Source organism: Capsicum annuum, chromosome 7 (genome assembly GCF_002878395.1).
Source record: "Capsicum annuum cultivar UCD-10X-F1 chromosome 7, UCD10Xv1.1, whole genome shotgun sequence".
NCBI classification, from domain to species: Eukaryota; Viridiplantae; Streptophyta; class Magnoliopsida; order Solanales; family Solanaceae; genus Capsicum; species Capsicum annuum.
In genome coordinates, this window is record NC_061117.1 from 135,107,189 (window position 1) to 135,124,250 (window position 17,062).

Below are 17,062 nucleotides of genomic sequence, written 5' to 3' on the forward strand. Positions count from 1 at the left end.
ACCAGAGATATGATTATACCGGAAGTTATTGTGCAACAGCCAGAGATACCTAGAATCGAGATACCTAATTTTTATGCAAACAAATGACTTATTGGACTAGCTACAATTATTCAAGAACTAACAAATAATTATACCAATGGAAATCGAATATAGAGCTATTATTCAAGAGACCATCAGATGATTTATTCAAATTCAAAAGAACTACAACAAGCAGATATGGAAGATGTTAGACAATGGATAATGACATTACTTAATCCAGAAAAATAATCTACTCAAGGGCAATTAAGAGAGGATTTATTTCAGATGGATTATTGACAAGATATTGCAAGACAATTGGACACAAATATCCAGACTATCAATGTTCGAGATGTAATGGAGAAGATAATATTGTCCCAGATGTACAGCTAGAATAAAGATAAGCATGTCAGCTGGAAAGAAGATAAAAAAGCAGTAGATACGATAGAGACAGCAACAAAGGAAAATCAACTACGAATAAAGAAAAGAAGACAAAAGTTATCAAAGTCATAATTATAGCTTTTGATTTCTTTTACGTAAAAGACAATGTATAGTTAGGTTAGGTAGCATATCTAGGCTTTTTGACTTTTTAGCCAAAAGCATTTATGATTTTGTAGACTTTCTTGTAAATTAGGTTAGAAAAATAATTTTTGAAGACTTTTTGTAAAGTTTTAGAAACGTGTAAAATAAGGAACGAAAACTTTTGTAAAGTTTCAGATTATAAATAAAAGGCATCGAAGGCAGAAAGAAAGGTAATTCTTCATATGTTGAAGCAAAAAACTCTCTCTTGTCTACAACAAATATTTTGCTTATTTATTAAAAAACAGATATATATTTCAATGGAAAAATCTATGGAGGAACAAAGCTTAGAATTATCAAAACTACCAGAAGAGGTATATTCATTTACTATTATGAATAGCTAAATTCATAAATTCCTAACAATCATAATATGATAAAATAAGTTCATGTTAGTTGCTTTACTATAGAATTATTCGAAAAATAGTATGTTAAGAAGTTTATTAGCAAAGTGGAAAAGGAGGAAAATCCCTAAGAACTATGCCATCCTAATGGTGAAACCGGTGAGGCAAGAAAGCCGTGATAGAGGAGTAACCAGAGTAGAGGCACTGTTTAAGGGAAAAATATCCAGATTACCATGCTAATAGTGACCGAATAATATGTTATTTAAGAATAATCTAGTATATAGCAATCTAAAGTGATCATATTTTGTTATGTGCATGATTGAAGGAAATATTTTGAAAATAGCAATTTTATGAAAAATGGATAGTTATTTATCTGACGAAATGGTAGATAAATTTAAAATACTCGTTTTATATGTACTTAAGGATATAGAAATAGTAAATATAAGAACAATCATATTGGAAAACATATTTGATAGATATTTTATGACTAGAATTAATTATATACCACACCTACCGAACTACTCTTATAAATACTTACATACCAAACCCACACACTAACTATGATAAATTATGTATATTTAGAATTTTGAAAAATAAATATAAAATATATACAATTTCTTAGAGAAGAATTAATGAGATTAAAACAAACAACTAAAAAATATTATAATAAAGTATTTAACAAATTTTAAATGATAGATAATCTTAAAATATTATTCTTATATATACTTAGAGATATAGAAATTATCGATATTAAGAGAATAATATTTGAAAAAATATTAGACTATGAAATTGAAACTATAAATTGGATAGAATAGTTATGCCTGGGTAATTACCCAAATGGATATTATTCAAATTAAGAAATGTTAGAATATATTAGAAAAACTAGAGAAAATCAAGATAATCAAAATGAAGAAATTAATTATAGAAACCGAATTAGAAAAATAATGGAGAATCTAAAAGAAAAAATAATATGGAAAATTTAGGAAAAAGTACATGTGATAGTTTATATAATTTAAAAAACTCGCTACGAGAAGAACAACACAAGATAATAAATAACATTGAAAATCTAGAATTAGATATACATTACAGTACAATTAAGATAAATTATTGTATAGAAATTTGTAAATCTACAATTACTACAGGATAAAATGATAGACTATGAATATTTAAAATATTGGAGAGAAAATATGGAAGAAATAATATTATTAGAAAAACTTATGAAAGATGATCTAATTGAATATTTTGAAACAAAACATATAAAATATTTAGAATACCTTCAAAATAATATAGAAGAATTACAAAAACTAAGGGAAAAAAATAAAGAATACTATAGTAAAACATTTAATCAATTACCATATAATCACCCCCAAGATATGAATATCGATAAAACTAACATAAATAAACTCAAAATAAAAATAGAAATAAAAATATTTAGAGAAATTAAGAAATATCCACGCACAAATAAAAATAGATCCATTGTATTTATAATAGATCTATTTTACCACACAAGTTATCCGCACCCCTATAGGATAGTGGGAGGCAAATATCTCAAGTTTATATTCCACAATTACTGTAACTTATCAAAGCAAACAGTATTGTGTGATACTTTTTCAATCTCATGATCTTTCTGGATAAGGAGAATAAATGCTGCTATATATTCCTTTTCTTTTCACACTTAAAAATTTCACCTTATCACGATTTTATGAACGTGCTACCCATAATATAAAAGCTACCATAATATAAAAGCTACTATAGTATTAAAAATCGGCCTTTTTTCGAGAGTAGAAAACCACCGGACTGCAGATATATATATATATATATATAGCTTTGTACAATTTTATTCTTGCTCCATTCATTTTAAGAAAATATTTTTAGAAAAATAGGTTTTTTTTTTTAAAACATTATTTCTTGTGTTTGGTATGCAATTAAAAAATATTATCCTAAAATTATTTATATATGAGAAGGGTGGGGTGGGGCGGGGGCAGGGGCCGCCGTTTGGTAGAGGGTGGTGGGTGTGGATGATGTGAATCAAACTATGAAAACAAAAACAAGATGCAGAAATCAAAGTACCAAAGGAAAGAGACAAATAAATACCCACAAAAAGCGGAAATAGTAAGCAACTCAAGGGTATATTGATCTTGGGCACATTTATACGCTCAAGTGTTGTCTTATGCTCATGTAATAGGTTAGTTCTACAGCTAATTCGATTATACTTTCATGTATTTTGGTTAAATTACATTCATAAACTAACATATGTGTAGGATGAAATTGCCAAAAGATTAAGATTAAGAGATAACAAGGGAACTAATCTTAGAGAGAAGCTACGGAAGTGCACATGTGACGCTCCTCAAGCTAAAGAATGTGAAGATTGAAGCCAAAAACTTATCAAGAGTGAGATGTGATGTACTCAAAGCTATGACACAACGTTAAAGATCATCTTTGATAAGGTTTAGCAAACCAAAACAGTAGCTTGGTGCGGTATCAAGGTGCCACAGAGCTAGGGAATAGAAGAAACGAAGTAGAAATGCGTTTAGTCAGCTAGGCAGTAGCCTGCCGTGATATTGGGGAGTCACTGAGGTTGTCTATACGATATCAAGGTCTCACAGACCTTGGTCTTGCCGAGTTCAAATTGTCCTACACTATAAATCAAACACTTACCTTTAATTATATTCATTCTTGAACGACTTGGGACGATTTTGGAGAGGTGAAAACACAAAGGAGTCTGCTCCTAGGGATCTTATTCTATTATTTTCATTACTTATTTCTTTTATAAGTTATATTAGTTTCATAATTGATTAGATTATGAGTGTCTAAAAATATTCTTTCTAGAGTTGAAGCTACAAACGTGATTGTTTAATTTAAGTTCAAGTTGGTTATTGTTGTTTATCATATTTTTTTTTAGTAAATAAGCATTTTATTTCACCAAAAGGATATTTACAAAGTTCCAAACAGGGTCAGACCCCCTGTTTCTCATACATGTAACAAAAACTATACTTTCTCTAAGACATCACCTATTAGCTAGGGAATCTGATCTAGTAGTAATTAATCAAGACTTTCCAACCAATATTACAATGTAAACGTTGTATCAGGTGGTTTTCTTCATGGTACTGCAGTTTGCTGTTGTAGAGGGCCTTCCCATTTCTTGTAGTTTTGCTCTGAATATGGACATGAATAACAATTTCCTTGCAAACTTGATCTTTATTATAGCTGCATTGTTGGAATCTGATAGAGTTCCTAGTTCTCTATATTATATTGATCACCATTCCAAAGACACTACTGATGATGGAGCTTTTGGCTAGTCTTCATTTTGCTTGTTTGGCCACCCACTCCACTTCAGTGTTCTAGTCTCCCACATTCCTCTGCACATCCATCCATAGCAGCAGTCTTCTCTATAAACTTCTAGTGACATTGCACTCCATGTACATATGATCACGAGTCTCATAAGCACTTTGACATAGTACACATTCAATAGGTACCTGTATTCTAATTATCGCTAGTCTTTCCACTATAGGTAGTCTATACTATAGGGCTATCCATAGAGTGAATTTGTGTCTGGGGTGTATACATGGGTGTATTACAATGCTTCTCCAAGTAACTTTTGGGTACTGAGGTAACATAGCATCATAAAACTTTTTGATCATGAACTTAGAGCCTTTGACACATGCTGTCAGCCTAGTCTGTAAGTTTCTTTGTAATCCTGGGGCCTTCATGACCTGTTCTCTTGACTCAATGATCTTCCAGATGGCCCAAGTAGCATTTTTTGGGCTTATAAAAGACTCCACAGTGTTATGTTTTATGTATTAGAAACCCATTTAATCCACAGACTATCTTTCTTTTCAGCCAGAGCCCAGAGCTGTTTTGTAATAACATTTGCATTCCACATTGATAGGTTCATGGCGTTTAGTCCTCCTGCAACCTTTAGAAGGCAGATCTTCTCCCATGCCACCAGTGTTTTTTTTAAGTTAGATGTTCCCAGTCCACATAAATACTATACATAACCCATTTATCATTTTCATAATTCTTTTTGGAAGCAGGAATATCTGAGCCCAGTATGTATGGATACCAAATACTACAACCTTTATTAGTTGGACTCCGCCTGCATATGACAGTAAATTTGCACTCCAACATGTCATTCTTTCAACAATCTTTTCCACCAAGGGCATACATTGATCAATACTTACCTTTTTTGCTGAGAGGGGTACCTTTAGACATTTAAAGGGAAGACCCTTTTCCTTGTAGCCCAAATATTCAAGGATCTGTTACTTTGCCTATGGTTTTACACCTGAAAAGTAGACTAAGATTTTATCAATGTTTTTCTGTAATAATGATGATTTGGAGAATCTATGGAAAACCTCCTGGATTAGAGTAACTGAGGTTAAATCAGCTTTGCAAAAAAGAAGTAAATCATCTGCAAAACATATATGCTTTACCCCCAATTTTTTGCATCTTGGGTGGTACTGGAAGCTCTTTTCTCTGTCTATACAACCTAATTCCCTATTTATATATTCCATGGCTATCAAAAATAGATAGGGTGACATAGGATCTCCTTATTTTATACCTCTTCTTCCTTGGAATGGTTTTGTAAGACTCCCATTTAGAACCAAAGAATAGGAGACAAAACTTATGCATTCCAAGACCCAGGCTATGAACTTCATGGGAAAACCTAGCTCAGCTAACATACTCCTGTTATAGCTTCATTCTATTGAGTCATAGGCTTTTTTAAGGTCCACTTTCAACATATATCGGGGAGAAAGACCCTTTCTAGAATACCACTTGAATAGTTCATGGCTGAATAGGATATTATCAATAATGCTTCTACCCTCAATAAAAGTAGATTGTGAGGGTCCTAAAATAAATCCTATAACCTTTTTCATCCTGTTGGTGAAAATCTTCGTTATCAATTTATAAAAGGTTGTGCAGCAGGCTATCGGTCTATAGTCTTTCACCATGGTAGGGTTGGCACATTTTGGTATCAAAGTCACAGTTGTACAACTAAATGATTTTAGCATTTTTTCTATCACAAAAAACTCATGAACTACCTTTAGTACATTATTTTTAATAATATTCCATTGACCAGTAAAGAATTCTACTAGATAGCCATTTACCCGAGGAGATTTATCTACTGGCATATCTTTTAGAGCACTTAATATTTCTTGATCAGTAATATCTTGCACCAGTTCTTATTTCTGAGTGTATGTGAGACAAGGTTCACATTTAATCACCTCAGAATTTGGACATGGAATCTCAGGTGAATCTGTACCCATTAAACCAGAGAAAAAACTAAGGAATTAATCTTCAATAAGGGTAGGTTCAGCGATCTTGTTACCTGCATTATCATAAATGAAGGAAAAACTGCTTCTGTTTGATTTGAGTCTACATTAAGCATTGAAATATTTTGTGTTTTCATCTCCACATTTAATCCGTACAACCCTGGACTTTTGCCTTAGAACTTTCTCCTCTATCAGGTTCCAGTGAAAGAAATCCTAATTGAGATGTTTTTCTTCCTGTATCCACTCCTGATTCATGGGTTCTGTGATCATCCTGCTCTGTGTGATCTCAAGTTTTTCTCTTGTCAGCTGAATCTTCTGGGCATAAGTAGTAAGGTGATTGTTCAATCCCTTGAATTCAGTCTTCAGGGCCTTGAGTTTTTGATTTAGCCTATACATAGAGGTTCCTAAGACCTACTTCTGCTATGTGGCTGCTACAATTTGAGAAAACTTGTGGTGGTCCATTATAGTTATATAGAGCTTGAATGGTTTTGGTTTTTTCCACAGTTGAGATGCATGATGGATGATGATAGGAGAGTGGTCAGAGATCCCTAGGGGTAGGAACTCAGCCTCCACATATCCATAGTTTTGTAGCCAGTAATAGTTCCCTAATGCCCAGTCAATTTTAGAGTATACTCTATGCTCCTATTGCTATTTATTGTAAAATATGTAGTAACAACCTTTTGCCTATAGAGAGGTTAACTGGAGGTGGTCTACATAGTCTTTGAAGTCCTGTACTTCCTATTGGGTGACAACAGTTCCAATTCTATCTTCAGAAGACAATACAACATTAAAGGCCCCAAGCATTAACCATGCTTTATGAATAGTATTTCCTAAGTCTCTAAGGCCCCTCCATGATTATTGTCTCTCCTGGATGCTATTTTTGGCATAAATAATTGTGACATATGCTGTAAATGTCCCACCAATATCACTGATATAACTATGAATAAATTGTTCCTTCACCTGAATGATGGATACATTTACATGAGTTTTTCATAGCATCCATATTATCCCATTTAAAGCTACCGTGTAGTTGCAGCAAGTATTCCATCCATCACCTACTTTTTTTAGGATAGTTGCAGCTTTTTATTCCTTTACCCTAGTTTCAAGACATCCTACTATATCTATCTTTTGCTTTTTCATAAAGATCTTTACCTCTTTCTATTTTAGGGAGTGGTTTAGCCCCCTGACATTCCAGGTAGATAAAATCATAGATTAGGAGCTTCTCCAGGAAGTCTTGGAGGGTCCTCTTTAGTAGGGATTTTCAGAAGGGGGAAAATTTATTCCCTGTACTAGTGCTAGGCATATCCTGATCATTATTTTGCATTGTGTGTTAGGCATTGCTTACCTATTCCCTTGAATACTCTATACCAGTCTCAGTCGTGATTTTGTTTTTCCCTGCTGCTGTCACCATCCTATGTTGCTATTGTTGCTATTGGGTTCTCTTTTTCCTTCTATTTCTTTTCTTTTTCTTTGGTTCTTCTTTGAAAGCCTTTGCATTATGATTCTTATCCTCCTCTTTTGCATAGAAACCCTCAGATGTATAGCCAAATTTCAAAAAGTAGCCACAATACTTTGATTTCTATTCATACTCCTCCGGTTGCTGGAAAACACCTATTGGAGTGATCATCTCTATGACACTGAGCAAAGGCTATGTTATATCAGTTTCTATCAACACTCTTACATACAAAATTATTTCCATTGTGGCAGTGAATTGATCTGTGTTCTTTGGTTTGCCAATAACACTTGCTACCTTACTCAGTGCTTCACAGAACCAGTAACCCACAGGTAGGCCTGGGAAAGCCACCCATAGTGGGATGGTAGTTATACAATTTGGGTCAAATTCAAAGTTGATGTCCTACGTTTGCACAATAAATGGCTTGTTATGGAATGTGTAAGGTCTTCCCATTAATATTCTATCACACTCCTCAGCTGATTCAAATCTAGAGATAAAATACCCATCGTCACGGCCAAGGACTTGGGGTTTCACCGAGCACTTCCATACATTCATAATATAAGCTTCCAAGGACTTCAAATATGGAGTATCTCCAATTACATAGCCAATTAGTGCATGTTTCCTATACTCAGCTTGACTACGTATATCATCCTCTTGAATACTTATAGAGATCTTACCTTGCTTCGACGTTGGCGGCACATACGATAGCATTTTCCCTTTGTGGCCAGCTCGATTCTCACCATATTCTATCTTGACTATAGGGGAATTTATTATCGTGTTTGTCACTGCAGAGAACTAGAGTTTTCAATTTTCCTATGGTCCAATCGAGTCCCTAAAATTTTGCAGGTGCAATGACCTAGGTGAATCAGAGTTTGTTGACGTCTCCTCCGATTCCTCAAGAATAGATTGAAATTTTGTGGGGAGGAAGTTTCCAAAAGTGAGTGACTGTAGATTGCAGCTAATTCCATCATGTGGGGTAACTAACTTCGTCGGAGATCCGGCAGAGTTATTCAGGCAAATCATGGGTTGTTTATTCAGCAACGGTGCACGTTAGCGTCCTTGCTAAGTTGCATCAAGAGAACCTTCATCCAAAATTTTATTGTATTTGGTTGTTCTTACTATTTAAAGATTCGAGACCTTTAGAATAAATCTATATATCTTTTGTAAGCTCAGAAGAAGTAATATTAGATTAGATGAATAATGTAAGGAATGGGTTCTCATCTTTCAGAAGTAGAGATTAGATTCATCGTTAGGATAGATATATACCTAATTTGTCCCATTTATTTCAAATACAGGAAGAAATATAAATGAATTTGAACTAGTTCTCATACCTCTACTCAATAATATAGTTATGAGGCTAGTTTAAATAGATGATTAGAGGCTCGGAAGACCATAATTATGACATTAACCCAGTGAATCAACAAACAAGATAAATAACTTAACTAACGTGATTGGATAGCTTTACATGATTATTCAAGATGCCTTGATCGTGAAATCTTCCTAATATTGTTTACAACACTTTCACTTACTTTTCAATGTCACTTTTAGAATAACAAATCTAAAACTTACTTGGATTACGAACCGCACTTGTTTAACTTTATAGTAATGCTAGAATTGGATTGCTTGCTAAATCACAAGCCCCTATAAGATCAATATTCGGCTAGAAAAAGCTACTTTATTACTTGAATGATCGCGTATACTTGCATGTGCATTTGGATGCAATAAGTTTTTGGCATCATTGTTGAAGACTTAAAAAATTAGCAACTCTCTAATTTTTAGTTTTACTTTTTCAACTGGTAAGTGCTGACAACTTGATCTCAGCTATTGAATTTTTAGGTACAGGTTTGAATTTAAAGAAAGTTGGCAAGGAAAAGGGATTAGGTTGAACCATATCCCAAACCTGAGTGATACTTGCATCAATTGAGGAGAGAAGTAGTATTTCTCTATCTAATCTCACAGATTCAACAAAGTGAAACTATTTCTGCAGATACGGGCATTCAACAACTAGAATGTAGGACAATCTATAAAGTAGCAAACCCACTTGCAACTAATGTTACCTCAAATATCCCCAAATTAAAAATTAGGAGGTAGATTTGAGCTGAAATAAAATATAGTAAAATTATTGTACACTGACCGAAAGTTTACAGGCTTTTCACATGAGGATCCAGAACAACATTTGTAGAACTTTTGTGAGATCAGTGACACTTTTATTCTACTAAGAGTCTCCATTAATTACATAAGGCTCACTTTTTTCCCATTCTCACTTTTTAAAAAGCAAAGAGCTAGTTGAAGACAAAAGCTTCAAATTATATCACCACTTGGGAGGACCTTGTTAGGATGTTCTTCATTTGATTCTTCCCATTTGATAAAACTGTGAGGTTGAAAAGTGGAATATTAAGCTTCAATTCTGGGAAAAAATTTATATCAGGCATGAGATCGATTCAAGGATTTTTTTCAGTGATTGTGCACATCACCAATAGTCGAATAATGTGTTGGCTATACTTTTATGGAAAGTCTTAAACCGATCATAGAAAATTTATTACACTCAGCTGCAGGTGGTCAAGCATAGAAAGAGACATGATGAAATTTACACTCTTTTTAATCATATTACACAAGGTAATCATGACTGGCATAGTGATACATTCCCGGGTATGGTAAATAAGCCTGCAGGTATGAATAAGGTTGATAGTATTACTACTTTGGCTGCTCAAATGACAACTTTTCATAATCAGGTGATTGGATAGATTAGATAATTGAGTATCTCACAACCTCAGGACTAGGTTAATGCAGTTCAATCGGTACAAACTTGGTATGATATTTGGGGGAACAATGGCCACTCAAATAATTTATGTAGAGCAAATCCAGATTCAGTAAATTTTATGGGTAATCTGCAGAAAGGAAGCCAAACTATGAGAATGCCTACAATTGTAACTTGTAGAGTCAGTCCAACAACTCATGAGGAAATAATCAAATCCAATCTCAGTAGTTTCGGCAGCAACAAGGAAATAATACAAACACTTAGGTGAGTAATATAAAAGAGACACAAAAAAGATCCTAGCCAACTAAGAACAATTGGTCACAAAGATAAAAAATTAATAGATAGTTAAAAAAAACCTAAAAAAATAGATGGGTCAATTAGCTGAAGCTCAAAAAATAAGATCTCAAAGAGGTTTACCTAGTGACATAGATCCTAACCCCAGACAAGTAATAGTTGTCTTATTGAGGAGTGGAAAGAATTAATTGATGTACCTCTCAAGTAAAAGTATCATGAGGTGCAAACTGAGTTGACTAGACCAAACCCAGTAACAGATAAGGTTGCAGAGAAAATAATTATGGATAATATGGACAAGCTAATCAAAGAAAGCCTATCACCACCATTTCTAATAAGGCTGCAGAAAAGTAAAGAGGATGCATGTTTTAAGAATTTTTTTTGACATATTTAGAAAACTACAAATAAATCTTCTATTACTTGATGTTTGGTGGGGAATACCTAAGCATGCTAAATACTTGAATGATGTGGTGACGAACAAGAATCCGCTTATGGACTTAGAGTCTATGGCACTTAATAAGGAGTACAGTTTTAGGGTGATTAGAACTTACCAAGAAGATCATAGACCCTGGGAGTTTCACCCTACCGATTTAAGGTAGTGAAAGCATGTTTATATGTTTTGGGGGATGTAATGGCCTTCCTGGTCATTTTCTCAATTTGCATACATTTCTAGCATTTTGATCCTTCTCACGATGGCTACAGGTCATTTATAACTTTTCAAAATTGTTGGTTTGGTGATCAGACGTTCCGTTTAGATTTTAGGCTCATTTTCCCATTTGGAGCTTTCACTATTTAGGATTTGGTCTCAGACCAAAAATAATAGTAGATGACCTCAACTGAGAATTTTGACAGAGCCATTAGCTTTAGAACAATGATTTTAGGCTAAGGAGATGCTTGGTTTAATTCTCGAGGCTTCTAAACTTATTTTGGTATTGGGCAAATTATATAAAAAATGAAACCATAGGTGTGGGCCTCACATATAGTCAAACAATATCGAATGAAAGTTTTGATAGTTACATTGAGATAGAATGTTGAATTTGGTATGGTAGTTGTGCGTATGAGGTTCCGAACAAATTATGAACACCCAGTCGAAGTTCGTTTTGGACTTAGTAAAAATCTAGTACATGGCACCGATAGGTCCTCTTAAGCGCCTATTAGGTTGCCTTAGCGGCCGTGGCCCATTAGCAGAGGTGCGGTTTAGAGCCCAATGGCCACTAAAGTGGTGCCCATATTTATTATCAGGCCACTTTAGTAGTTGTGTTGCCATTTTTGCTACAGGCGCTTTAGCGCCCAGGTGTCGCTTAGAGACACCTATAGTCTTTAAATTTCCTTTTTCCCACCTAATTTTATATCTCTTCTTTCACCATTTCTACACTAAATAAAGAGCTCAAAGGGAGGAAAAAGTGGGAAATCATCCACCTAGATCAAGGTAAAATAACCTAACTCACCTTAGTTATTTCCCATTAATTTTTCCTTCAATTTCCATCCTAATTCATGATAAAATTCTTAGAAATTAGGGCTTTAATCCTAAGCCTTGAGGTTTGATTTGTGACCTAATTTGTACCTCGTCTGTGCTTAATTTTTAAGCACAACTTCCTTGTCCTTCAAGAGACCTCGTGATGGGTTCAATTTTTTATTCCATTTATGAGCCGTACAGGTATGTTCTTTCTCTAAAATTCAACCCGACCTTTAATATAGAAATATGGGTCTCATTTTACTCCTAATATTATGTAGATTACCATTTTGATAGTATGATGACATTTTGAAATCATAGAGTGAAGACGGGTGATCTATGGATGATTCAATGAGCATTGCTCGACTTTGAGGTAGGCTTCTATCTACTCTTTTTATTGAGATGGTGTTTATATATGATGCATACTATAGGGGTGTTAGGATGTGATTTTGGGCAGAATACCATGGCTTAGCCTAAATTGTGAGTTTGGGGCTCGAAGGGTATTTGACCCTTAAGTTGAAATACTTATTATACTTCTATAGTCCTATTACCTTATTTATTAATAGATCTAATTTGTATCATAATTATAGTTTTATTATATGTATTGGATATGATTTAGACATTGGAAGCATGATTAGTATGATTAGTCTTATTGGGACTGTTTAGGCTATCTTAGAATTATAATTTAGGTGAAATACCTTAGTTGCTCATATTCTGGGAGGAAATACTATGTTAAGGCTAATAATGACTTATTTACCATCTAAAGGAGGATGTGTATACCTTAGCCTAGAATGAGGTGGAAATTTCCTAAATATGGATTTTGGGGATGAGAACTGGGCCCTTCCGACTCACCTTACACCAAGACTTTTGTTGGCTCTTATAGATTTATATATGCATGTTATTCATAGTTGAGAGTAATGAATCTTTAGTAATGTTTAATATATTACTCTATGGATTATGATGGTTTTTTCCAGATCATGATGCTATTTTTATGTTGGATATACAATTAGGCCTAAGGCCATGATAATGATGCTGTGGTTAATTTGGACAAATTATTGGGCCCAAGGCCGTGTTTATGATATTGATTGATTATGTTTCAGCAATTATTCCATCCTTGTAAATGAAATGGTTGTATTTTATAGAAGTATTGATGCTTATAATCGTATTTTTTGAATATTGGTAATGGCATGCATAGATTTGGTACATTCATGATCACTTAATAGATTTGTTTCCACTTTTTTCTATTAAAATGGGTTTCTTTATAATGGGAATAATATCGTCTTACTGAATAAGTTATGAGCCTTCGAGACTAATATTGATGATCTTAGAAATTTGACTGAGGTAGATTCTGGTCCATAGTTTTACTACTACTATTTACCATGATCGTGATAGATTTCAAACTTTCTACACTCGTATGATGATTTAGTCCTAGAGTTGCCCTATAAATCTTCACTTTTTAGCCACAGTTTTAGCTGTGCACTAATACACACACACACACACATATATATATTTGTTACTAAATGAATAGTTGATTGATGATGATATTGCCGACATGAGCTCAGGTTTAAAACTGACAATTGATGATGATATTTATGATGTAGATTCTGGATCATGTTTGGCTATTGATAAGATAATTTTATACACTAGGTTACTTCATGGCATTCAGTTTGATTATAGTATTAATGATTATGTTTTGGTATTTATTCTTATATGCACATTAGATATCACTAGTATGCTCTACATATATCATCCTTATGGGGGTAGGTATAGGTATGAGTACTGCTCGCAGTATATTATGTGGAGTTTGTATCTATCAGCCGTATGGAGAGTTGCATAGGTATCGGCTCTAACTCTTGTTTGTTGAGTGTTGATTAAACTTTTTTAGCTTTTCAAGATTTAGTATTTGAGATCTGAGTCTTTTTGTAGATAGCTCACGACCAAGATGACCTTCGTTTCATCAAGTAGTTCTTATACTAGTTGGGTTTATTAGTGTTCAACAGGGTTTGTTGATGGTTTTAGAGTATAAGATTGAGTTTCTTGAGTGGGACATGTGTATACCCATGCTATATTTCTTAGAGTATGAGATGACACATGGATTTGTTAGAGGATTAGCATTACCCTTCTATTTGGCATCGGAGAATTTGATATAAGATAGGCCTTACTTCTCTTAGATTATTATGCATGCAATAGAAAGACATATATTGAGACTTATGAAGGTGGTGATAAGAGACCATGACATTAGTATAGTGTTATTGGTACTCTATCTGGGAGTGAGGATCCTCTCGATAGAGGTCATCATTGCTTGCAGCCTATCGGTTTAATGTAGATAAATTTTCATAGTATGGCTGGCTCTCAAATTAGTCTGGTGGTCATAATGACTAGATTTCTTATCAGACCTTGCGGAGTATTTGGTATGGGTCTTTAGGCTATGGTTGCCATTCTGGATAAAAAAAAGGCATCACCTTGAGTATTTTAAGAACTTGTTTGGATTGTGGCAAGATGAGACATTGGTCTAGAGAGTGCCTCAGATGTGAGTTGGTTGTTCAGACAGAGTTATAATGTGTTCCTTGCCATCCTAGAGTTCTTGAGTATGTTATGATTATGAGAAAGATGGTCATTTTAATAGGGAGTGCCCTTAATGTTAGTTGGTCAGCCAGTTAGGGTCAACTTGTGTTTTTTTCTAGCTTAGGGCTTCAAGGATTTGTTATAATTGTAGAGAGATTGGTCACTGGTCCAGAGAGTGTCCCCTATGTATATTATTAGTCATTCAGCCCATTCAGATCAATCTCATGGTGCTATGGCAACTTTATTTAGGGATAGTGCACTTAGCACCTCAATTGATTATTTTGATGCTCAGTCCAAGCTTAGACCCACTAAGATTTGTTCTCCTTTAGGCACGTCAGACATGTGATTTTAGATTTCACTATGATAGGTTCTCCTTTTTATTTTCTATCTTTACCTTTTCATTAGTATGTATGGAGGTTCTCCTACCCATTAATGATTATATGTCTTAGTAGGTTTGTATCGATTGTTGTTTTCCTTGATATAGAGTTTATGATGATATGACTAACCCATAGATGGATTATTTTAGTAGTTGATGGAGTTGATCAATATTGATATTTTCGCTATGGGTGTAGCTTTTGGGTTTAAGTCCTATTTAACTTTGCATATTGTCCTTCTTATGGCCCTATAGTGGTACTTATTATTGATTTTACTTTTTAGGTACCACCTATCTTTTATACTAATGTTTGTACTATCATTGCTATTATTGTCAATATGTGATGTTAATTGATCCTTGATTGGTACATGGCTAGATTGTTCGTATCTAGTTAGAATTCTTTTTCTCACGGTTCTTATTCATTGGCTTGGGCAACTAGCTTGGTTGGATGTTTTCTCTCTTATAGTGAGGTGAGGTTGGCTATTTTTCTTTTTTATTAGAGTATTCTAGACCAGCTATTGAGTGGATTATGATCTTGAAGGTAAGTTGACCTTTTGGGTTCTGTTGTGGTTTTAGAGTTGGAGATTGGGTTGTGTAGCCTATTTTTGAGGTTGACCAGTTTGGGGTATATTCTTCAGATTTAGCTAGTTCATCGCCTGGTAGTAGTTTTGATGTTGATGTTGAGAAGCCTTATGGTTTGTTGGGCTCTTCTCCTGGTGGTGGTTTGCTCTTGGTATTGGTGTGGGGCTAGATATTATGTTCTTTTCATGATGCGATTCTTGTCTAAGTGGTGTTAGACAGTTAGATATAGGTGATCTTTCTTGTGACCGCTTCTTAGTTGGCAAATTGGAATTTTTTTTATCTTGAGTTTCTTAGTTCATCTTATGGTAGTGGTATTAACCTTTCCATTGGCGTAAAGATTGATACTTATTTCTCAACAACATGATTCATGGGTTAATTGAGTTAAGGTTGTCCTACTTGAGTGGATTCAGGAAATCCTCATTTCAAAATCTATTCAACCTAATATGACTTGGTGGAGGTTTTCTCTTTGCTGTTGCATTCGTATGGGTATTCTTTTCTAAGAAAGAGTATTTGATTTACTAGTTCCTGCCTAAAGTTGAGTTTTCCCAAGTTGCTAGAGTTTTGGTTATCACTAGTATGATTTGTAGCATTAATGAGTTCCCGAGTATGCTTTGGAGGTTCATGCCTTTCAGTGGATATAGAGTTGGTTTCTTGTGTTTTTAGCAGTAAATTTATCCTCTATTATGATTTTGTTCTTTAGCTATGTTTTGATTTTAGCTCAACATAATTTAGTAAGGATATGTCTGATTTGAATAGTAAGGTCGATTTGAGCATTTGACCTTAGTATAGACTTGTTGGCTCAATTTTGGATTTGATCCCTTGAAATGACAATTTCAGATTATAGAAAATTTGGAGTATGAGTGCTTACCCATCTTCAGATTTGGTTTGGGTAATTCAGATTGAACGGTTCAGCCTTGGTGTTGAGATTTCAGTTTAGAGTTATAGAGTTAGGATTTAATCTATAGGCTGGTTAAGCCTACTCTATAATTACCTTTTCGATCTTCTTTAGTTTAGAAGGATTTTGGTTGATAGGTGTTTCGATGATAGTTCGTGGAGATGATATTAGTTCCTTTAGCATTGACCTCGAGTTTTTAGTTTTTATTGTGATTTTCTGATTATATACTCAGCAGGAGTAGTATGCTTGAGTTGGATTTAGCCTGGCTTTATTCTCGATTGATGGGACATCCTGGAGCGGTTCGTTCAGTGGTGAGTAGTTGTATTTTGGACTTTTGGCTTTCATATTTGAGGGTTATGCAGACTAGTTGTATTATTGGCATAGATTACAGTCCTCGGTTATTTCTATTTGTATGCTCAAGTAATGCATTATATGCTTATTCTCATGCTTGCCATTATGGGTTTTCGATAGAGCATCTTTTGTTCTT

The 17,062-nt window shown here is 34.2% G+C and overlaps 1 long non-coding RNA gene across 1 annotated transcript; it reads left to right on the forward strand.

Moving 5' to 3' along the window:
• Positions 1 to 2,931: 2,931 nt before the first annotated feature.
• On the forward strand, positions 2,932 to 3,619 carry LOC124900053. Its single transcript, XR_007057638.1, has 2 exons — positions 2,932 to 3,120; positions 3,197 to 3,619. It is a non-coding gene; the product is annotated as an uncharacterized LOC124900053 (long non-coding RNA).
• The last annotated feature ends 13,443 nt before the right edge of the window (positions 3,620 to 17,062 follow it).